Source organism: Sarcophilus harrisii, chromosome 5, assembly GCF_902635505.1.
Source record: "Sarcophilus harrisii chromosome 5, mSarHar1.11, whole genome shotgun sequence".
In the NCBI taxonomy this organism is placed as follows: domain Eukaryota; kingdom Metazoa; phylum Chordata; class Mammalia; order Dasyuromorphia; family Dasyuridae; genus Sarcophilus; species Sarcophilus harrisii.
This window is the reverse complement of record NC_045430.1, coordinates 181,777,529-181,803,593: the sequence shown is the minus strand read 5'-3', so window position 1 is coordinate 181,803,593 and position 26,065 is coordinate 181,777,529. Positions and strand designations below refer to the sequence as shown.

Sequence of the window (26,065 nt, the reverse complement as noted above, 5' to 3'; positions counted from 1 at the left end):
TGTCACATCATAAGAGATATACTGTGTCTGAGGACAATCTGTTAGACTAAAATTGTTGTCAATAACTTTCTTAAAAATCCCAAAACAAGACATGCATCAGGATTATATGTTCCCCACCTTCACAGCAGTGTCACTGTAAGGCTGGGATCCTCTATACAAAATAGACAACAAAAGCTTGAAGAGCGAACAGACCCAAAGTCATAAAGACCAGTAGTTCAAACTCCAGTTCTGATGTTCATCTGCTTCTGATGAACTCCAGTCACCTAGCCCTGATGAAGAACATTCCTAGGGCCTGAAAGCAAGGATTAGTGTCAATGAAGAGTCACTGTCAGTGACCGGGAGAGATTGGGGAGAACAGGACAGATCCTACAGGATTGAAAGACTTGACTTTTTTTTTTTTTTTGTAAAGGAAAAAGAATATAGACCAATGTGCTTGACTTTAATTGCTGACAACAATCTAGAACATGTTGTCAAAAAGAACCATTAGGAGTCATCTGGGAATCAAATTAAATTCACTTCCCTCATGTGTCGGGCAGAGTCCTAGATCTTAGTGGAGCTGGCTAGCCCTTCCCAGCTGCCCTCCTCTGGATCTCCAACACGCCCTTAGGAATCCTGTTATCAGGAACCTCTTTTGGAGCTCAGATGTCATTGTCATCCTCCACCTCTGACTGCTCTGAAAGAGAGGGTGCGACAAAGAGCGCTTCCCCAAACCTCTGGTCTAGGAGGGGCCCAAGCCAGCCTTCCTCTTCATTTGCGCACCAGCTGCCCTCCTTTGTACTTCTCTATCACATCACCAAGCCACGAAACTTTCCACTGCTCTGCGTTTCAGCTTTCTTTTCTGTATCGTCCATTGGATAGTAAGCTCTTGGAGAAAAGCACTGTCTTTTTTTTTTTTTTTTTTTTAATATGTGTCCCTAGCACTTGATCCAGTGCCTGGGATAGCAGTCACTTTAAAAGTGTATTGAAACTTGGGATGAAAAATGTCATCTGCATCCAGAGAGAGAACTATGGAGACTGAATACACATCAAAGCATACAATTTTCACCTTTTTTTTCTTATGATTTTTTTCCCTTTTGTTCTGACTTTTCTCTCCCAACATGACTCATAAGGAAATATATAAAAAATGAATGTATATGTATAACCTAAAAATAAATTAATAATAATTCAAAAATAAAAATAAAAGCCTATTAACTGACTGACTTTATCAAAGCATTTGACAAACTCTTGTTGTTTGTATACACAAGGAGAGATATGGTCAAAATGATAGTACAATTAGGTGAATGTAGCCTGGTTAAACATTAAGGGATCTAAAGAGTATGCATTAATAATTCCATGTTAACAGGAAAATTAATCTATTTTAAGTGTCCGGACAGTGTAATGATCAACTATTTTGTCAATGATTTTGATAAAGATGACAAGTTTTATCAAATTTGTAGATGACATAAAGGCGCAAAGAATAACCAATATGTCACATAATATTACCAAGTCAAAAAAATTATCTTGAAATACTAGAACAAATTAAATCTAGTAAGATGATATTTAATAGGGATAAATGTAAAGTCTTATATTTGGGATCAAAAAATCTATTTTACAAGTATGCAATAAGGGAGACATGGCTAGAGAGCAGTCTAAATGGGAAAAATAGTGAAGTTTTAGTCGACTGAAAGTACCATATGAATCAACATTATGAAATGGCAGACTGGAACCTAATGCAATCTGAAGCTACATTAAGAAAGGCAGAAGTGTTTAGAAAGAGTGGGGAGTCTTAGAATATATTGCTCTATTCAGATCACATCTAAAGTACTGTCTTAAGTCCTGGATGCCACATTTTAGAAACATTAAAAAAAAACTAGAAAGCATTCAGGGATGGGTAACCAGGATGATGAAAAGCCTCCAGATCATGCCATAATATATCAGCTAAATAACTAATCAAATGAAAAAATTAAATATGTTTAGCCAGGAGAAGAGAAGACTTGGGAGGAATATGATAACTATATTCAAGTATTAAAAATGCAGTCATGTAGAATGATCACAGATCTTCTTGGCAGCAACAATGACTAGAGCTACAAAGAGGCAAATTTGGGTTTACTGAAAGGAAAATTTTCCAACTAAAACCATCTAAAAGTGGATTAGGTGATTTGGGGAAGATAGTGAATTGCCCTGTACTGAAAATCTTCACGCAAATGCTAAATGACCAACTTGATTTAGGATGTTATAAAAGATGCTCAGATATGAGCCAGTTCAAATAAGTCCCTGATGGCCTTTCTAGCTCTGAGATGATATGGTTCCGTCATAAAATGGGATAACAGACATAAAGCACTCGGTGCAGTATATAAGTATTTTATAAATGTCAATTATTATTATATTATCTTCAAAAATATGAAAAAAGGGATTGGTTAACTAGTTCCTAAGATCTTCTCAGGCACCTTTTTTTCCCCCTGTAAAAGTACCATTTGATGTTTCTCTATTCCTTTGGAATCTTCCCCATTATATGGCATTTTACAAACTACATTAAAAAAAAAAAAAAAGAAAGAAATGCATTCTGAAGACAGAGACCATCTTTGGGTAGGGAAGAGATAAACCTACTGGGGGAGAGGCCTCAAAATCACACAAACTAAATGCTGGTTTGTTATAAAACGAGGAAGTTGGACAAAGTAGTCTAGTCCAGTGGTTCTCAAAGTATGGTCCAAAAAATCCTGGAGGTTTCTGAAAATCTTTCAGAGGGTCTATAAATTCAAAATTAGTTTTTATTTCTAATATGGCAAATATCTATAAACATAATCCACATAACCCAAAACTCTTTGGACAGATCCTCAATAATTTTTTTAAATAATTTTTAATACCATAAAGGGATATTGAGGACAAAAGTTTGAGAGTCACTAATCTAATCTAAGGGACTTTCCAGATTAAATATTATGCAATTCTTTTTTTTTTTAATAAGGGAAAAGAATAGATACTAGACTATTCCCTGAAAGGACTCTCATGGTGGCACTGAGTACCCTAACCATGCCACAATAAACAGAAAAAATTACATACATAAGTCCATATTTATGTATGAAATTTCTCCAAATTCTTCTTTATACATAATTTTCCAATTTCCATTGCCCTACCTAAAATTTGTTTGTTTTTTTCTATAGTTCCTCTGCATTCTTAAAGGATAAAAAGATGCTAAAATAATATTTTTAATCTAACAAATATTTAGATGAAATATAAAATATTTCAGTTAGTATTGGTTAGGAGGCAGAAAGCTGGACTAATGACCACTAACAATTTTAATAAATATTTAACAGAAATTGTTATAAGCATAGAATTTCATAGCTACTAAAATATCTTACCATGCAATGCAATCTCAAAATGTTCCCCCTATTTACCAAACAATTTTAATATCTGTGCACAAAGATTTTATTTCCAATCATTTTAAGAACACAATGACATGCCTCTCTATATATTCAAGTACCCATCCTACCCAAGAGTTCGATAGAAAGCCAGTTCTGGTAAAGAGCCAGAATATGTTAAAAGCTATAATTGGGAGGTGGGGTGTGGGATGATAAGTTCGAGAAAGGGTTATGGGGGCTCTAAGTGCATATACACACCCACACCTACATATGTTCATGTACATATATATTCAGAAAATTGACATCTGTACATACATATACTTATATGAAAGATACAATTAAGATCAGCTATGTTGTCCAACAGTTTGCTACACTAATCTTCCAAGCTAAAAAACAGAAATCTAGTCCTCCTGGAAAACCTGGCTCTTTCCCCAGCAATACGAAGATTATAGGGGCCACATATAGATTCACTGATACAGGAAAGAGGCTGTACATTTGTCCCCCTCTCTTCCAATTCAGCATGGAATTCTTGACTCATCCCTGTACACCAGAGATAAAATTAGGCTCTGATTCATGAAGTAAGCAACTGATTCTTCCTTAACTATTCTTGACAAGGTGCCCATATTAATTCATCCTTCATATATCCTGATCAAAGACTGGATCAAAATCTCCCACCAAGTCTCTGAAATTAGATCAAAATGTGCAAAGAAAGGGATAAACAGTATTTTTCCTGAGTACGTATTGTATACTTACTACTAGAAACTAAGGGGAAAAGAATAGAAATGAAGATCACTAAAGTGTCTGTGTACACTGACTCACCTTCTCTCTACAAGGCATATATGTCAAAGGGAGCAATCATAAAGGAAGACTCCACATACAGTCCTTGTAAGCAGCATATTTATGGTGGCAATTAGAAAATAGAAGCACTCATCAATTCAAGAATCCCTCTACAAACTCTGGTATATAAACATAATGAAATGATATTATATCACAAGAAATAATAATTTAAAATTCCAAGAACATGGGAAGCTTGTGTGAAATGATACCAAATAAAAAAAATTTAAAAAAAGTAGCACAAATAAAATGACCTTCAGGTAAATGACAATACCAAAGAACAGCTGAGCTCAGATTAATTGAAATTCACTGCCTTTCTTTCCCAAGAACAAATAATGAAGCCAATATCTATCTCTTTGGTAGAAGGGAGAATCTTGAGTGCAGAATATGCAGGCAGGGACGAATGCTTTTTCTGAGTTTTCTTAACTTTTTTATTTATTATAAGACATGACTCAATGGGATAAAGAAAAAAGGAATCAATAAAAAATATTAAAAAAAAAGAAGAAGAAGAAAAAGAAATGAAGATATAGACCTATACCCTGAAAGTGATTCCAGTCTAACATAGATGTGGAGATAACTCAAAGTGTCATTGCTGTTCAATCATTTTCAGTCGTTTCCAACTCTTCATGACCCCATTTGGGGTTTTCTTGGCAGAAATACTGGAGTGGTTTGCTGTAGAGTTCCGCAGATAATGGGGGAACTCTGGGTAAGGTATAAGACCCTTCAGCCCAGAGGAAACCTGCTGACAATGTCTGTTTCGGCTCCCCACCTCCCTTTGGTGCCTCTCATCCTTCCTGAGAAGTCAGGGAAGGTGGGACTACTTGTGTTCTACTTGAAACAAGGGATCCTTACAGTAAAGAGGACTTTACATACCTATAGCAAGGTGCTTATAGTTAACATATGCAGTGTGTTGTGGTGATGTGATAGTTCTATAGTTGGCACATGCTCAGAGTGCTCTAGTGATGTAATTATACTAAGATATTTAGGGGCTGAGAAGACTTGAAATAAACAGACTCTATCTTTGATCACCCTCGTGAGTCTTCTGCTTCATCACTCTTCCACTAAGACCAAGGACTCGGGCTGGTCCCAAGATCCTCCAGAGAGCTAGTCTGGATGGTATATTTTGGCACCCCAGTGTCGGGGCTCTAGAAAGCACACTATACTTTGCCTTTTCCTTCTCCAGTTCATTTTACAGATGAGGAAACTGAAGTAAACAGGGTCAAGTGACTTGCTGGGGTTACACAATCAATAAGTATCTGAGGCTGATACTTGGCTAAGTCTTTCTGATGCCAGGCACAATGCTCTAACCTGCACTGCACCACCTAACTACTCCCATTACTCAAAAAGTACAACCACAGCTATGTCCTAGGGTAATATAAATAACTAAGAGATCAGAAAAGAAGTGCATTTAATTCAGTCTTTCTGCCAAAGCTATTCCTCTATATGTCTGAAAAGGATTTTACAGTCTGTTGATTTTATCTGACATCACATCAAAGTTATAAATAAGTCAGAATGGGAAAGGAAAGGGGAAAGGCAATAAGTATTTATAAAGGGCCAACTATACTCCAGGCACTGTGCTAAATACTTTATCAATATTATCTCATTTGATCCTCTCAAGGGCTATAGTTAACCCATTTTACAGCTGAACAAACTGAGGAGGAAATGAAGAGACTTGTCCAAGATCACACAGCTTTTAAGTGTCCAAGGTTATATTTGAACTCAAATCTTCCTGACTCCAGGCCTAGTGCTCTCTATCTACTGTGCACCCAGCTGCCATTACTGAGCAAGAGTGGACAAGAATCTTAATCTAGCTGGATCAGGCATGATATGACCAGATTCAAACAATAAGGAATTGTCTACTCTATGATCCACTGCATTAAGCTCTCAGTTAAATCAGGCTAATTAGATTTACTGCTTTATCACTCCACTAGAATTTTCATGATAGACAAATGAAAATTAATGTGGTGAGTAACCTGCTTATCTGATTGTAGATTATAAATTGCATAACTTCATAATACACCATAGTATGTCATATTTCATTTTCATAATTGGATCTATAATCAATAATCACCTTTTTAAGGGAATGTGTCTATGTTGAAACAAAAAGTATCAATAAAAAAGAAAATTATTTGGAAGAAGTAATGATAATAATAATGAGCACCCTTATGTTTATAGAAAATGTTTTAAAGGCATTCTTGTGTCTGAAAAATTAATTTGTATAACATTCTGTGAGGTAGTTAGGAAGCAACAATTACCATTCTTATTTTCCTAAGTTGAAAAAAAAAAAGGAATAAAGAATTGAAATAATCACTTAAGATTAAAAGGAGTTCATATTGAATCCAGAACTCTAATATGCATCAAATAATTCACATATTCAAATTATTTTAGTATTATTTTCAGTCATATCATTGATCAGTCTTGTAACAAGCCTTTATGAAGCATTTGCCATGTTCCAGGCACTATGAAAAGTGTTGGAGACATAAAGAAAAGGGAAAAAAAATTTGCTACTCTCTCTGTTCTCAATAAGAGCACTTTCTAGATGTCACCATAATGGACAGAGTACCAGGTCTGGAATCAGGAAGACATCTTCCTGAGTTTAAATATGGTCTGACACTTACTAGCTGTGTGACCCTGGCCAAGTCACTTATCCCTGTCTGCCTCAGTTTCCTCATCTGTAAAATGAGCTGGAGAAGGAAATGGCAAACCACTTCTGTATCTCTGACAAGAAAACACCAAATAGAGTCACAGAGTCAGACATGACCGAAATAGGCATAACAGGTAAAAATGGTATGATATACATTATATATATATATATATATATATATATATATATGTATGTATTATGTCTGTGTGTGTGTATATATATATATATATATATATATATGTATTATGTCTCTGTGTGTGTGTATGTGTGTATATATATATAAATATATATATATATATATATATATATATATATATATATATATATATATATATATCATCAAACTGCATATAAACTAGGTACATACAAGACAAATACAATTCAGATGAAAGTAATTTGAAAGAGAAAGAAATTAGGAGTTAGGAGACCAGAAAAAGGCCTCTTGTGAAAGGTGGTATCTGAGCTGTCTTAAGAGGTATAAGAAAAAACTTTTCAGACATGAAGGACTGCTATTGCAAAGGTAAAGAAAGGGAAGCTGAAAAGTCATATCTGAGCCACTGCAAATAGGCCAGTGCAGTTCAAATACAGAAAATCATTTCAGTTTCTCCTTCTTTTGACTTTTATTAAACTCTTGCCCACCATGCTTTCCCTTCTGGTTCCTGGATTTTCTCACCTGAATATAGTTTTGTAATAAAATGCTACTCACTCTTCCCTCTTTTGCCAATCCTAGGTCTTTTGCACATAGTATCCCCATCCAAAGCTATGAGCAAGTCATACATTTCACCTCACTAAATTCCAGTGATATCTCTAAGATCAAAGTTGGCTCTTTGTTGTCTAAATTTTGTATAGCTGTATGGCCTTGGGTTTAACTACAGGCTCTCTTTCTGGATTTTGTTTCCTATGAGTTTGTGGGTCTCCCAATTGCTACTTTTCTTACTTCTTTATGACTTCTCATGGTTATTTACCTTGGTGGATCTATAGAGGCAGTCTTGTCTCTCATTCTACTTTTTAATTTAGAGCCTTTTTGTTTAAATTTGCAAACCTCTTGGAAACAGTCTAAATAACTTTTGATAAAGTGTACTTCATTTCAGGCCAGAAATCTATCAGCTTGATCTTGTATAACATGTAGTAAGTATAAGAAGCAGGATTTGATTCCAAGTATAGCCTTCTTTCTACTATGTAGCTCATATCCTAAATGTGGCACTAGTTCTATGACCCTAAGGAAAATACATGAATTTTCTGAGCCTCAGTTTGCAGCATAGGTGGACTTGATGATGTCTAAGATGCCTTCTGTCTCTAAAGTCCATAATCAAGCTGAAAAGGGTTAACAAGGAAGAACATATATACTTACTTCGCCATCACACTAATGTTCATCATTCTGGTAACACTTTACTAACGCAAACTATTAAAATCTTACAAAGGAATCTCAGTAGAAGATGATTTTAAATAAAATTATGAGCTAAGCAACCACAACTAATTAATACTGGACATAATCTCAAAACAGACTCCCCAATGAGTTCTCATCTTTGCTAAACCAAGCCAAAGTTACAAATCAGCATCATCAGGTCCTGTCATCAAATCTAGGCAGCTACATTTTAAATGGACCATACTATTCCCCATCCAGCTGTCAAAAACTAACTAAACAAAACAATGTTTTAATGGCTTGTCCTGGCCAATTGATAGCCAATATGCAATGACGCCAGTAGCAGACCAATGACTGTTTGATGATCTAATGTTAGTTTGACAAAGTGTCACTAATAAAGTCACCTAAGAATAAATAAATAGTGCTCTCACACTTTCCACTTCATTACATACACCTTTCTTCTCCTTAAACTAACTGGAAACAGCACTGGAAACAGTTTTGGTCTAATAGGTGAATGATCTGGAAAATCCTCGGATTACCAGTACATACTAGAATTGCTCCATGTGTTCTTAATTTGGTTTTTCATTGGCACCATATCATCATCATTAGCCAGTCTCCCAAAAGGAATCCTGGTCATCTTCAATTTACTGAGTAGCTCTCTCCAACATATATTAGAGATCTCAGCATTTTGTCCATCAACAGCATTGCTTTGTGCTTTATCTATTAGAGGCAGAGATCTGCATACAAGGGAGAGACTGGCATGATAACAATTTGGCAGGGTTATGTAGAAATTTGCTTCATTTCAATAAATGAGATTCCAAACCACAGCAAAGATTCAGCATCACAGCATCAGGATGCAAAAGGTAAACATGGCAGCTTTGGAGCATGTTAAATCAGCACAAAGATCAAAAACACCCTAATTTAACAACAAGCCAAGCTCATATTCTTAACAGATTATGTCAGCCTGAACACTCAATGAAATGCAAATGCTAGTGAAATCTCCATCAGCTCAATTACAGAACTAAAACAGAAGGTGGCAACAAAGCAAATCTAATGTTAACAGCACTTTTAAAAGAAAATCTGAACATGGCCATAAGGGTAAGGTCTGTCTATATAAAGAGTTCACCATTTGATTGTGGCCAGTTAGCTCAGTTGGGCAGCTTCCAATATGACCAAAGCCAAGGTCACAGGTTCAAAATGAAGGGCCATTTGGATTTCCTCTGTTCCATTGCCACAAGCTATCCCTTTAATCAAAGTCCGCCATCATGAAAAAATGTGCAATTGGTTCCCAAAGAGAACCAAATCAGAACCCCTACACACACACTATACAAACAAATCTTGTCAGTTATATGATTTTAAAAACATCACTTAACCTCTCTGGGTTTCAGTTTACTCAACATAAAATGAGAAGCTAGGACTAGGTGATCCTCTGAGATTTAAACGCTAGGAAAATGAGTCAGCAAGTCAGTATTTTCCTCCCCAACAAAAGGATGCACATTCATGTTGTTCATAAAACTGGGCTAAAAGTGATAACAAAAAATACAGGTTGTAAAGATTTAAAAGTAAAATTACTTTTTATGTCAAAATGTCTCCTTTCAAAAAGAAACTAAAACTAGTGCAATAAATAATCCATGTACCCAGTAGTTAAGACTTCCAGCAATAAGCTTAAAAGCCAAAAATGAAAAGGACAGAGCAGCATCTCTGATAAAGACAAGGACTTTGATATATTAGACAAGGCTATAACCATCCTTATTTACTTCTTTATATTATGTATATAAAGTTAAAGTCACTGATTTAGCAAGTTTTGGGGGTTAGTGGTAGGTTTGTTTTTTAATTTCTAATTAAGTTTCTGTGGGTCAATAAAGCACCAAAAACAGCCAGGAACTGTTCAAAGGGTTAGAAATACAGAGAAAGGCAAAAACATCTCTCAGTCTCCTGTATATAAATTTCTGCCGTGGAAGCTACTTTTGCATTTAAAAATTTAACTACAAGAGATACTTAAGGACAAGAACATGGAAAAGTAAATCAAGCCCCCAACAGTTACAATTGCTGCCTTTGTACTTATGTCTTTGTAACCCCAGTAGCCAGCACGGTACTTGGTACAAAATAGATCATTTATAGACATTAGTTGAAGTGCTCTCAAAATCCATGATAGAGCCTGATTTATAACACCTGACTTGAGAACTACTCCCTTCTGCATGTCTAGCAGAATTTAAGTAGAAAAGTTATGAACACTAAGGTCAAAATGGTAACCAATACATAAAACTACATAAAGCTGCTGAAGATGGGATGCATCAGTTGGTGGAAGGAAGGGAATAATTCTCAGAAGCCCAAGGAAGGAGCCCAGGCCCTGAGAAATTACTGTTCTCATTACCTGGAATGTCCTTCCTCTTTCCCATTTTATCAGGTAAATTCCTACCCACTTCAAACACCCCTTTCTCCACAGTTTTCCTAGAAGTGAATTTTCCCTTGAATTTCACCCAGGATTTACATTTTGAATCTAATATCCTATACTGTAGAATATTATCTACTTGAGTTGTTTAATACTCTACAAGACTATAAGCTCCATGAGGGCAAAAGCTATATATGTTTATGCCTCTTCCCCAGGGCCTACCTCAAAGGTCGACAGACAGCAATAGTTCAGTGTTTACTGAATATATGCTAAAGTATTCATATCTTTGATTTGCTAAACACCTACTTCCCTAGTATGAAATTTCTGTGTAAGTTTTTTTTAAAAAGAGTCAGAGATTATAAACATTCCATTAAAAATCAGGGAAATTCCGTCTGGGCCTCCATGAAGGGGGAGATAGGTTTAGCCAGAAATTTTTCACTTCCTCTGAAATCACACTACAAAGGTAGGAAGCTTTCTTTTTTTTTTTTTTTTTAATAGCCTTTTATTTACAGGATATATACATGGGTAACTTTACAGCATTAACAACTGCCAAACCTCTTGTTCCAATTTTGCACCTCTTACTCCCCACCCCCTCCCCTAGATGGCAGGATGACCAGTAGATGTTAAATATATTAAAATATAAATTAGATACACAATAAGTATACCTGACAAAACGTTATTTTGCTGTACAAAAAGAATCAGACTCTGAAATATTGTACAATTAGCTTGTGAAGGAAATCAAAAATGCAGGTGTGCATAAATATAGGGATTGGGACTTCAATGTAATGGTTTTTAGTCATCTCCCAGAGTTCTTTTTCTGGGCATAGCTAGTTCAGTTCATTACTGCTCCATTAGAAATGATTTGGTTGATCTCGTTGCTGAGGATGGCCTGGTCCATCAGAACTGGTCATCATATAGTATTGTTGTTGAAGTATATAATGATCTCCTGGTCCTGCTCATTTCACTCAGCATCAGTTCGTGTAAGTCTCTCCAGGCCTTTCTGAAATCATCCTGTTGGTCATTTCTTACAGAACAGTAATATTCCATAATATTCATATACCACAATTTATTCAGCCATTCTCCAACTGATGGACATCCATTCAGTTTCCAGTTTTAGCCACTACAAAAGGGCTGCCACAAACATTCGTGACATACAGGTCCCTTTCCTTCTTTATAATCTCTTTGGGATAAAATCCCAGTAGTAACACTGCTGGATCAAAGGGTATGCACTGTTTGATAACTTTTTGAGCATAGTTCCAAACTACTCTCCAAAATGGTTGGATTCGTTCACAACTCCACCAACAATGCATCAATGTCCCAGTTTTCCGCATCCCTCCAACAATCATCATTATTTTTTCCTGTCATCTTAGCCAATCTGACAGGTGTGTAATGGTATCTTAGAGTTGTCTTAATTTGCATTTCTCTGATTAATAATGACTTGGAGCATCTTTTCATATGACTAGAAATAGTTTCAGTTTCTTCATCTGAGAATTGTCTGTTCATATGGTAGGAAGCTTTCTTAAGCTCCACTTAAGGTGAACCTTGCCTGTGGTTACAGGACTCCTAGACGATAAAATTTTTGTATGATATACAACCACCAGACATTTTACTCACCCTTAATTTAAGATTCACACTCAAACATTCCTGAGGATACCAACGCCCTTATAGGATTCCAGTAGAGGGCTGGTATCAGAGTATAATGAGCAGCAGCAAAGAAAAATGGAAAAAATCCAGGCTGAGAGACAAGAGTCCACAGGAGGTTCAAGTCAGCAATTGCTTACCATGTGACCTTGAACAAGTCACTTCGTTCCTCTACTTCAGTTTCCTTGTCTATATAATGGAGATAATCATACTGATCTGCTGTATCTCACAAGGTTCTTGGGAGAATCAAATGAAATAAGGCAAGGAAAGCATGATCTGCTTCTTTGCAACAGCCCTGTGTGCATCTGCACATACATGCATGCTGAAAATAAAGATTTCTTTGTTCAAAGATTCCCTGTCCTATGAAGACATGGTACATAACAGTATCAAATGATGTGCATAATGTTAAATATTACTTCAATCTTTCTCACCAAGAATAAAACATGATATTAATTATATTTTAAATTTGTGACTTGGCAGGCACACATCATCATACAATTCCACTATCCCTATAATAAAGATCCATAAAACGTTGTAAAGAAAACTGTTATGTGCCTGAATGAAGTCTAGCAGATGGCCTCTGGGTCTTTCCCCTGCTTTTCACAAACAGAAAGATGAGGAATCAGAATGCTAATCTCACCTCATATAAACTCCCTCAAGGACTCAAAAAAAAAAAAAAATACACTAATTTAACCTTCAGACTTATTTCTAGATTTTAAGATGATGGCTACCTCTGCCTTTCACCAGAGTATTGTAAAAAAAAAAAAAAAAAAACACCTAACAATAAACAACAGGATGGGGTTTTGAAAACAGAAAAGGTTACAGTAGCACGTTTTTATTACCCTGCATCAAAATCTACCCAATTAACAGAGTGGTCTCATTTAATCTAGTTCAGATATAGCCACATGTTAATAGTGGGAATAAAACAATTCCTCTCTATGGTTCTCAGAAAAGTACTCTGACACCTTCTGGGAAGAACACAGCTATATAAATATGCTATTATAATTATCATAATAATCCTTATCTGATTGTACAGCCATAGATTGTTTTAAAAAGGCATATAAATAAAAAAGAGACAAATAAAATGATTAAGAGACATTCAAAGCTTCACATGCTGAAATAGGTTTAAAAAAGGAAAAAAATGTATTATTTTAGTCACAAGCTTTGTGACTGTCAGCTAAAGTGCTCCAAAACTACTCTCATTGGCTTGGTTTTGCAGTGCTTTACTGCAATTATGAACTGACTTCTATAGGCTAATAAATCAGAACTTGGATAAATGATCTTCAAATCTCATCTGTGCAATTTTAGTTTGATATAAACTGTTATTTTTTTTAATTTCTTTTAAAAAATAAACCTAAGTTCATAAAAATATGAGCTGTCACAGAAATATCTTCCTGGCTAGCTTATGCCACCAGGGAAAAGCTGCTATTCTTATATTAATAATTCTTCCCAGAATTAATCAGTCATTGTACATTAGAACCAGCAGCTGGAGTGTTTTGAGTGATAATGAAACCTGTAACAAGGCATCTTCAGCCGTCTTTTCAAGACAATAAGGGAATTAAAATTTCAATTTAAATGCAGAGGTTTGAAACACGCTTCAGTGGCAAAATTACTTCAATTAATGTGAGTGGAATACAAAAGACAGACTGCAGAAATGTGATGCAGCAACCAGAAATTATGTCATTAATGTGCTTGCATCCACCCAGCACAATGACTGCAAAGGTCTAATTTAGACTGTACATATCACAAAGCTACAGGCAACAATATTAATCAAGTCTCCGATTTCAATGTGACGGAAACGGGCTTCTTGTCAGATCACTTTTAGCTTTTCATAAGCCAACAGCAGCTGTTTACCTTGAAGAAGGAAACAAAGGGACAAGCCTATTTGCAAACATTCCTAGTTATGACAATTTAATTATTTCATACAATATTTGAGTTACCATATCAAAAGTAAAAATAAAAAAACCCAATCAAGACAATGTACCTATGATTTTGATACTAAAGGAGGTGACAAGAGGAGTTAGCAATATCCAATGGCAACCCACTGACTTATTTGCTTTGGATTTAGCAACATTGCTCTTGGCAGGGATAACATTTACTGGATATCCTGTGTAATATATTATGTATCTTCTTTAAATGGAAGATACAAATTTTTGATAAAAAAGTAAAAGGAGAAGAACTGGCATCTAAGAACTAAACTATTTTGTCATCACTTTCCTTTTGGTATCTTTCAACAAAGACTTCCATTTGATCCCTTGAGAGGCCATAAGTACATTTTGCTTTCAAAACTATACTAGGAGGGAAAGAAATGTGATTTCTCTCCCTCCCCACCCTCCATGGAAGGCTTACAGAAGAGCTATTATTGCCCTTTGCTGTCCTTTTCTCTACAGTTCTACAGAATGAGAACAAAACTAAAGGTCTCTCTCCTCATTTAAAAAAAAAAAAATGATATAGTAAATACATACCAAATCATTATGAACAGTTATCAATGTGGAAGGGGGAAAAGGAAGGAAATATTAAATGATGATCAAGAAAATAAGATGGACCAATAACTTCTAAAGGAATGGTCAGGCTGTGTGCATGCTCTATATCATGTCTCAGTCATTTCAACATAGATTAATTGAAGACCAAATAATAAAATTGCCATAAAAATATGTAGAGGTAAAGTAATTGGCCTCTAAATTGGTGGATAATATGTGTTCCACAATTCTAGTTCACATTTCCTAAAAGTACCTGGCATATTCACTAATTGTAATCAATGTTACTTTCACTACTTTCAGCAGCCTTCTTCATTCTGCAATATTTTTAACTTTTCAGTCTCCTCCTCTGATTGTTAGATTCATTCCTGAACCTTCAATTTAGGAAATGTCCACAGAAGAAGTTGCTGTTTGTGCTTCCCTAACCAACCACGCATTCTTCAAACACAGCACAAAGATCTCTCTGGATTACATTTGGGCTTTATCTATATATAGTTAACTCCCTTAACACACCCCTCTAACTTTTAACTCCCTTTTTTGTATCATTTCTTCTCTTTAGAATATAAAATCCTTGAGGGCAGGGATATTGGAGGGAAGGGGGGAGTTACTTGTATTTGTATTTTCAACATTTTCCACAAAACCTTGAAATAAGTGCTTAACAAATTCTTTACCTATGTATTTTTCTATCTACACATAGCCCATACCCTAAATTTTTGTTCTGCCTTCAAAGTCATTGGAATAAGACAATTAGAATATGGCATCAGAGTATTTACAATGATAACATTACCTCCCTTCCCTCTCCAAAAAAAAAAAAAAAAAAAAAAAAAATGATGCAAAATATATTACAAGTTTGGTTACTACCAAACTGCATACATATCCTTTGATTCAGCAAGACCATCACGAGGACTACATTTCAAAGAGATCCCTAAAAAGGAGGGAGGGGAAGACTACAGGTACAGAAATATTCCTGTAGTCTTCCCCTCCCTCCTTTCTGTGGTGGCAAAAAATTGGAAAATTGAGGAGATGCTCATTAATTGGGGAAAGGCTGACCAAGCTGTGATAAAGGAATGTAATGGAATACCACTGTGCTTTAAGAAAAGATGAGCAGGCTCATTTATGAAAAATCTGGAAAGACTTGCATGACCTGGTACAAAGTGAAAAGACCAGAACCAGAAGATCACTGTACACAGTAATAGCCACCTTGTGTGATAAACAACTAAGAATGATTTAGCTCTTCTCAGCAATACAATGATCCAAAATAATTATAAAGGATTTATGATAGAAATCCACATCAAGAGAAAGAAATGGTGGCCTCTGAATGCAGATCAAAGAATACTATTTTCATTTTTTTGTGTGGCATAATTTTATCCTTTTGATCTGTTTCTTCTTTCACTGTGACTAATATGGAAATATGTTTTACATGATTGCACATATATAATCTATATCAAACTGCTTACTGTTTTAAGAAGAGGGGAGGGAGAAAAATTTACAACTCCAAAATTTTTTTTAAAAAATGAATGCTAAAAACTATCTTAAAACTAATATGAAAATGTGTAACATGATTAAACATGTATAGTCTATATCAGATTGCTTGATGACTTGGAAGGAAAGAGGGGATGGAAGGAGGGAGAAAAATGTGGAACTCAAAATCCCACAAAACTGAATGTTAAAAACACTTTTGACATGTAATTAGAAAAAAAAATACTATCAAAGAAGACCAATGAAAAAATTTAAATTAAAAAAATGTTTTTACATATATTTGGGAAAAAATAAAATATTATTTTTTAAAAGTTTGACAAAGTTTGGGTTTAAGTGTTTTCCAGGATGATTTCTTCCAATATTAATTTAATATAATATCTATATTTTTTCAGAATAAAATATTGTTCTTAATAGTGTGCCATTAAAAGCAGAACTATTCTTTGTTTTAATTCTAATGAAATAATCTATCCTTGTTCATATCCTCTGAGCAATTATCTATTGAAGAATGGCTTTTTTTTTCCTTATATATTTCTATCAACTTCCCAAGTATCTTTAATATGCAACATTTATCAGAAAAATCAGTTGCAAAAAATTACTAACAATTCCAATCCTCCTTCTAACTTTTTACATATAGATATATCCATTTGGAGCTGATTATATCATATAGTATAAGATGTTAATCTAAACCTAATTTCAGCCAGATTGCTTTCCAGTTTTCCCAACATTTTGAGTTAAATACTAAGTCTTTAAACCAGTAATTGGTTTTATCAAACACTATGCTACTGTGTTCAATTGCTTCTAAAGCTTGGGTACGCAATTTGTTCTACTCATCAGCTTTTATATTTTTTAACTAGTACCAAACAGTTTGGATGATTATTGTTTTGCAGAACAATTTGAGAAACAGTACTATTAGGCTCTTTCATTTCCCACTTTTTAAAGATCATTCTTGATATTCTTGACCTTTTGTTTCTCCAGAAACTATTACTTTTTTCTATTTCCATAGTTACTATTTATAATATGATTAGCATAGCACTGAATCAACATATTAATTTAGGTAGTATTATCATTTTTATTACATTGGTACAGTCCATTCATGAACAATTAATCTTTCCAACTACTTAGGTATTTATTTTTGTAAAAAAGGTTCAATAGTTTTTGTATTTTGTCTTATTAGGTGGATTCCTAAATATTTTATACAATCTGTTGTTATTTTAAATGGAATTTCTCTTTTTACATTTCTTTCTGCTAGGTTTTGTTGGAAATATACAGAAAGGCTAGTGATCTACTGATTGTTTTATATTTTGCGACTTTAGTGATTGTTGTTTGAACTGACTTTTAGTTGATTCTATAGGGTTCCATTTATCTGTAAAAAATATTTTTTTTACTTCTGTTTATTTCCTCAATTTCTTTTCTTGCACTGTTGCTATGGTTAGCATCTTTAGAATTATACAGAAATGACAATGGATATCCTTGTTATGACTAATCTTATTGCAAAGAACTCTAGTTTTCCTCTAAATACACATAATGCTAGCTCTTGATTTTAAACAGATACTATTTACAACATTAACAAAGAATCCATTTATTTCTGTGCTTTTTAATATAAAGAGATGTAACCTTTTTCCCCCACTTTTTTCTTTTTCATGTTTTCCCACCACTATATCTTTGTATTGTTAACCCAGACTACCTATGTATCAAGCCTTCCTACATCATATCAATTTACCTCAGAGACCAATTCTAATCTTAATTCTATAAATTCTTCCCTGCCCAAGCCTTCCCACAGTGATGTCTCCTTCCTCTGAATTTCAATAGTATTAAATGACCATAGTAATGATTTGGGAACTAAATACTCTACTGTCTCATATTGTGAGACATATTTTCATATATTATCTTTCCCGTTAGACTGATAATTCTTTATACACAGTAATCTTGAAAGCCTCAAGCTTTTTCAACATTTTCCTCCTTGTCCCTCCTTCATTCTACTTTTATCATCAAAACCTACTCCCAGCATTTAATAAAAAGCAATTGCTTAGAAAAATTTAAGAACCTTTATATTTCAGACTGAAATGGATTCCTATACATTGCAGCACAGTAACATCAAGTTGTTTCATGATTAACAAACTGATTAAAGTCTCCCTAACAAGAATATGCATAGAAGGTACATAATCAGCTTAGAACAATATGTGAAGATATTAACCTATCTTCATTCCCCTAAAAGAGAGCTCAGGCTCTCCAGAATTCACATGAAAGCAATAAGACCGTAGAAGCCAAGCCACTGCAATCAAGTATATAAAGGTAGGATAATGTTAACCACAATAGATCTCTAAATTTAATTCTACATCAGTAGCTCTCAAACATTTTGAGTCAAGGACTTCTCTTTGGCATAGGGATAAATGTCATAGATATCATCTGAATCTACCCTTTCTTCTCTTCCCATCAACAAATTTCAAGTGTTGATTCCAGAACCTTACACCAAAAATGACCATAATGTTGCTGGCATCCAACCTCTTCTACTAATATATTCCCTCTGTTTCACTCTCTTCACACATACACCCATTCAAACAGATGACAATAAATTTGGGCCAATATCCTTCACCAAGTTAACAGTTAATCCATTAATTAAGCCATTTTACAATTATTTGTTAACTGGAAATAGCTGTTTGTTAAAATGAATCCTCAGGTTTATTTTTAAAAATTCATGCTTGTCAAAAGATGGTACTTGAATTTTATAAGTATTTGAAAAGATATAAGCCCATTTCTTAGCAAGGGATCACCTTTGCTAATGTCTATGTACTGACAGCTTTGTAACTTAAGGGAGTAAGGGAAATGCTTCCAAAAGAAATATAGAGACCTAACTAATGAATTTGTTAAGAGTTTCTTCTTTAGAACAAGTAGTCCAAATTGTAATGAAATGAAATTTTTGATCATGATTTCCAAGTCTTTCACTTGTGCAGGGAGACTCTGCTCCTAGGATCACAAATCTAGAGTAGAAAGTGACTCAACATCCTCATTTTGCAGGTGAGGAAACCAAGGTCCTGATGGTTAAATGCTCTGGTCAGAAGTAGTAAACAGAAGAGCTAGGATTTAAATACAAGTCCTTTCATCTCAAATCCAGTATTTTTCCACTTACCGTGTTATATGCATAGTACAGAGACAAGTGAGCTTTCCCAAATACACAGCTTCCACAGGCAACTCCTATTTTCAGATCCAAAGTAGTCTGGAGACTTACAGCACTTGTGACAAGACTGCAGTGTAGACAACCCTGACTATACACATGCAAGATCCTGACTGACCCCAGGACATATACTTTAGGCTAGAAGGGCTTTTAAAGACCTTTGAAAGTCCAATCTTCTCATTTTATAGATGAGAAGCCAATCTGAAGCCTCTCAATGTGAGTTGGTTTGCTTAGGCTGGTCCCTGAATACACATAGTGGTTATCTTAATCTTTGTATAATTTGTTATCACAGAAAAATATATTGGACCTTGAATGAGAGAAGTCTGGGTTTAAATATCTCCTCTGACACTTACTGGCTAAATGACTTTGTGCATATTATAACCCAAGACTCGGCTTTCTTCCCTATAAAAGAGGTTTAAAATACCTATATAAGGTATAATTATAGGTATAAGGTATAAAATACCTACATAAAATACCTAATAATTACCTTATAATTACATATATATATATATATATATATATATATATATATATATATATTAGGTATTAAGGTATAGGTATAGGTATTAGGTATAATAGGTATTAAGGTATAATTATAAGGTATTTTATCTTATAATTACCCTAAAATACCTATACCACTTATACCTATACCATTTATTATAATTATTATAATTATAATTAATTATAATATAATTTATATATATATATATATATATATATATATACACACAGGGTAATTATATATACAGGGTAATAATATATACAGGGTAATTATAAGATATGAGTAGGCTCAAGGAAATAAAGCACTTAGCAAACGTAAAAGTACGATGTAAATGTTACATAGTGCTATAGCTATTTTGGTGGAAATCATCAGGTAAATATGGCTCCCCAAAAATGAAGTAGAGGCAATGCACATACTTTTTAATCCTTTGCAGATTGTTGCTCCAATCATTCAACAGGACCTTTTCAAAGACCCTATATTTCTGCTTTCAAAATCTTTAATCCCCTCATTTGTCAGGTTCCCTCAACAGCCCCTTAAAAAGCAAAAGAAATTGTATATATACACATATACATACATACATACATATACATATGAAAACACATACACCATCTAGTGGTGAAAAGAGGTAAAAGTTTAAGGAAAAGTTCTACAGGTCTCGAACCAAAAGAATCAACAAGGTATACCAAAGTTAACCATTTGTTTGCCAAAGCTTTTCCACTTTGCAGGAACTGACTATAAAAATCTTAATTCGATAAAGTCAAATGAATAAATAGAGTAGAACTGACAAGGGAAGCTTGTCACTCCTTAAATCCCTAGTTTGCATTCTACTTGAAGAGATAATTTGCTTCAATGCAATAAACATTTCCTAAGCACCATATAACACATGCCCTGAGTAAAGTAGGAGCAGGAAATTCAGAGGATGCGGAAAGGCCTGGAGGAAGAGAAAAGGTTTAAAATAGTAGCTATAGAGAGTAGTATAGTCTATAAAAGAAGAATAAGAGTATTTCCATCCAATGATGGCAAATCACTAAACGGATTGCAAATCCAGCAAATCAAGCTAGTTTTTCTACAGAAGGTAGTAAAATTGTTCTCAAGATTTAAAAGCTCCAAGGACTAAAGCTGGAGTCACTGAAGTTCCTACTCATCTCAATACAGAAGAGCCAGGACAGGAAAGACTCAATTCTTTCCAGGTTTCTCCTGGAAGGTGATGGTCCTTGCCCAATGGGGTCCCATGATGAAAATGGACACCAATTCTTCAAATGGAATTTTTAAAAGGGGGTGGGTTTTACGTAGATTGGTCATTAGTTTTTGTAGTTGAATTACAACAATGGTTTTTCATGCCATAGGCTATGGTTAAAGTCCATACTAAAACTAATATGGAAATGATGCTTGTTTTTATATTGTCCTTGTTATTAATTTTTGCAGATACCAAGGGCTAAGAAGCATCTAGTCCCAATACAGCATCCTTTCTTTCTTTACCAGAGGCAGCCCTCCCTCACCTAGTGCAGACATGTGGCTGTTAAGTTGATATTCATAATATTGATAATACTAAGTGGCACAACCACAGAGGATGGTAAGTGCCATTTCCTCAGGTGGCAGCAACATTTATATTAGCAAGGATATGTAATAACACAAGACAGAACATTTAAGTACCAAAGATCAGAATGCAAAGATTCTCCCTTCCTCTTCCCTCTTCCATATCCCTAACAAGTTTTAGACTGTAGTGATTTTCCTAAAAGTGTGAATATGATAAAGATAATACAGAGATATATTAGAGAGGAAAAAGGCTGAAAGAAATGAAATGGAGACGCTAAAGAACGTTTAGTGTTATACTGATTTGAAAGCTACCTCTCCACAAGTTCCAGCTGATCTCAGATGTGATGTTTGAGGCTCAGACAACATTAATAATGGATTTTTCTCAGTTTTCACCCTTCCTGACTTCTCTCTCATCACTGACACTGCTGATCGCCCTCTGCTCCCCGATGCTCTCTGCGTTTCCATGATGCTGCTCTCCTGCTCTCCTCCCACCTAGCTAATAGCTCCTTCTAGTTTGCTTTGCAGGATCTTCACTCAGATCACAATTACCAAGCATGGGTGTTTCCCAAGGCTCCATCCTGGGTCCTTTTCATTTCTCCACAGATTCAGATTTTCAGAGCTACTTGTCCAGCTCTATCTTCTCTCAAACCTCTGTTCTCATAAAATCAGCTGCCTAGTTGACATCCTGAAGTAGATATTCTATAGACATCATAAACTCAGGGCAACTAGGTGGCACAGCAAATAGAGCACCAGCCCTGAAGTTAAGAGGACCCAAGTACAAATCTGATCTCAGACACTTAATATTTCCTAACTGTGTGACCCTGGACAGGTCACTTAACCCTCATACAACAACAAAAACCAGATGTCACAAACTCAATATGTCTATAATTGAGCTCACAGGGGCTCTGGGCTCAGCGCTGCCCAGTCCTGAGGGGGACCCTGTTGCTCTGCAAACTTCCCTACTGGCTTACTCCTGACAGCTCTCTTGGGTAAGAGGCACCAGGTCAGCGACAGCTAACTCAGAGACTGACCAAAAATGACTCCCAGTCATGTAGGCCTTCTGCCCCTACCTCTTTCCTCCAGCAGGCTAGCAGGTTTCAGTAACACAGAGAAACTCACTGTGCTGCCAACGACTACTTTGAAGTCCTGATCCCGAGTGGGAGCATTGGCTCCCAAATAAAGAAAAAAACAGTTGAAAATATAGCCATTGTTGAGCCTAGTGAAAAACATTTTTAGCAGCCTCTGTGGACACTGGTGGGTGCTAGTTCCAAAAAGTTGACATCATCTAGCCATTGCATGGCAAGAGTTATTCTAACAGGAGTAGAATGGATCAAATCAAGAGTAAGAAAGCTGCAAAAAGTTATCAAACTGTGCATACCTGTTGATTCAGCAGTGTTACTAATGGGCTTATATACCAAAGAGATACTAAAGAAGGGAAAGGGACGTATGTGCAAGAATGTTTGTGGCAGCCCTGTTTATAGTGGCCAGAAACTGGAAACTGAGTGGATGCCCATCAATAGGAGAATGACTGAATAAATTGTGGCATATGAATATTATGGAATATTATTGTTCAATAAGAAATGACCAACAGGAGGATTTCAGAAAGTCCTGGAGAGACTTACATGAACTGATGCTGAGTGAAATGAGCAGGACCAGGAGATCATTATATACTTCAACAACAATACTATATGATGACCAGTTCTGATGGACCTGGCCATCCTCAGCAATGAGATCAACCAAATCGGTTCCAGTGGAGCAGGAATGAATTGAACCAGCTACACCCAGCAAAAGAACTCTGGGAGATGACTAAGAACCATTATGTAGAATTCCCAATCCCTCTATTTTTGTCCACCTGCATTTTTAATTTCCTTCACAGGCTAATTGTATACTACTTCAGAGTCTGATTCTTTTTGTAGAGCAAAATAACTGTTTGAACATGTACACTTATTTTGTATTTAATTTATACTTTAACATATTTAACATGTATTGGTTAACCTGCCATCCTAGGGGAGAGAGTGGGGGAAAGGAGGGGAAAAAATGGAACAAAAGGTTTGGGAATTGTCAATGCTGAAACATTTACCCATGCATATAACTTCTAAATAAAAAGCTATTAAAAAAAAAAAAAAAGAGTAAGAGAGCTAGATGCAGACAAGAACTGCATCCCCATTGATGAAGGCGGAAGAGATTGCTATAAAAATTGCATCATCGCTCCTGGAATCAAACTGGAATTTGAAAACCTCAAAAGTTTGCCTGAAGGTTTAAGATATCCTAAAATAGGGTCCAATTATTCAGTTGGGACTGTGGAGAAAACATAAAAGGCTCTGCAGGGCTTCAAGGAGGGCAATGTCATCTTCACCTTCCTAAACATTCTGATTAAGTGTGCAGAAGCTTCACAGAACAGCATGCATTTGTTGGAAGCCTCCATGAGGAAGACAGGAAAGCAGGCCAAAGCCAATATAATTTTCAATACTTGGAGTCGTTTTGGGGGTTAAGAAGTATACAGATGCCCTAAAAGAAATTATTAAGGCCAGAAGCCTCAATATGAATTATCAGCAAAACTTTATTGAAGTTTGGCCAGAAAAACACAAGGCACTGTTTGAGGACTTGGACAATCCTAGAGAGGCCAAAGTGATTTCATATGAGATGTTTCATGTTACCCCACCCATGGAGCCCCCAGATGTGGTCAGGGACGGTTCTGTCACAGATGCTGCTGGCTGGGCAGATGTGAACAAAGAAACTGCAACACAAGAAATACCCAAATGTTTTTGGCATTGGAGACTGCACCAACTTTTCCACATCAAAGACAGCACTTGAAGTAGCTACTCAGTCTAAAATGATTGACCACACAATTGAAGAATCAAGAACCAGTCAACAAGCATAATGGGTATACATCTTGTCCACTTGTGACAAGCTATAAGAAGGCAATGCTAGCCGAGTTTGACTACAGTGCCTGGCCTCCAGAAACCTTACCCTTAGACCAGAGTAAAGAACGACTCTCCACGTATCTTATGAAAGATGAGGTGATTCCTTTTCTCTACTAGGATGGAACGCAAACGGGATATTAGGATGGCCCAGCTTGTTTGCAGAAATTGCTATATTTGGGTAGAGATTGGAGTTGACTAAAAACCCTATATTCCTGACCAGCCTCCTGCAATGGAAAATAAAGTTTAATTTAAAAATACAAAATACAAAAAATAAAATTGTTGACCAATAATCCTACATCCATGTGGCAGCCCTTTCTTTAAATATCTGAACACCACTAGAATGTATCTAATTCCTCCTTTAACTTTCTCAAGTAATTTTTTTTCAAAAAATAAAAACACTTAAAAGTATAGCAAAGAGAAACAATACCTCTCGCTATATAAAGGAATATCTCTCCCACAGACTTCTATGATCACATCTCCACCACTACACAATTGTGAAACCAGAGCCTGGTCCTTCCATTACTTCTTTTAAAGATGCGAGAGGAATAAGGATCTTATAAACAGTTGTAAAGTCACCTCTTCTTCTACCAAAATAACCTTAATTTCTTTCAACTTATTTACAAATGACCTAGATTTGAGTCCTCATAATCCTAGCCACATTCTTATGGACATAATTCAATTCATCAATCTCAGCAGCGGACACTATCGTCAGGCCATTCTTGTCCTTGCACTGGACACTCTCCTGCTCTCCAGCCTCAGATCTTCTAAGCTCTTTGGGCTACCACGTTCAGTGCAGAGGTAAGAGGGACTGGTCCCCTCTCAATTCTGAGCCCACATTAACAAATGCACACTGAGCCTGATATGTACCAACACTTCCACTCAAACTCCCTCTGCTATCAAGTTCATATAATAGAGAAGCAAATTTTACATCTAAATATGATACTGAGAATGTGTAGAATGTTTTCTAACAACAGAATTCCAATTTTATATAAATTTTACTGAATTCTCTGAAAAAAGAAAGCAAATCTTTTCTACATCAAAACTGGAACTAGTTACCTTAGGCTTACAGTGTCACAGTCCACCCACCATCTGAGTTTCCCAGCTTCTCTCTTTGTTCCAAATACTAGTCCTACGCACTTGGGGCTTTAAGTATTAATGAAAACATCATGCCATAAAATAAATTCAAGTTCTATTATACTGTAACCTCACTACCATCAACAAAAGGTTTGTCTCCAGGAGATGAAATTGGCCACATCAATTCAAGAAGATGGTTTACTAAGTTGCCAAAGAGCTACTATATTAATTGAACCAAATGAAATCCTGGATCATTTTAAGAACTATAGTAAATCCCTTTTAAAGATTGCTGTAAATGAGCCAGGATCTATATGTAATACATACCATACATATACAAGATAATCCTATGACTCTTCAACTGCTCAAGATTAGATAGCTGACTGTCCCCTACATAAATTTTTCTCTTATATCATCTCCTACAGTCAGTATCTAAATACAAAATAAAGCCTTGTTGAGGTTTTTCCAAAGCAATATAAACCAAGGATTAGAAGTAAAGGGAAGTCTTTTCAATATTTGATTTTTAATTAGTAAACAGGTAAGTCTTACTTCACTTAACTCAAACTAGAAATGTGAAATCCTATAAGGAATAAAGATCTGATCTGAAAAAAATTCCAATGACTCACTTAATATGACTACACTTGAAATTAGACCCAATTCAAAACTGGACCACATAGAAGTGTTTCAACAACAAA

General features: G+C 35.4%; 1 protein-coding gene and 1 pseudogene across 2 annotated transcripts in view; one reads left to right on the top strand and one right to left on the bottom strand.

Annotated features, from left to right (window-relative positions):
- Positions 1 to 26,065, bottom strand: part of EXOC4 (exocyst complex component 4) — a 913,849-nt gene that overhangs the window by 852,325 nt on the left and 35,459 nt on the right. The window lies entirely within an intron of this gene.
- Positions 9,263 to 24,581, top strand: LOC105750716 (annotated as a pseudogene).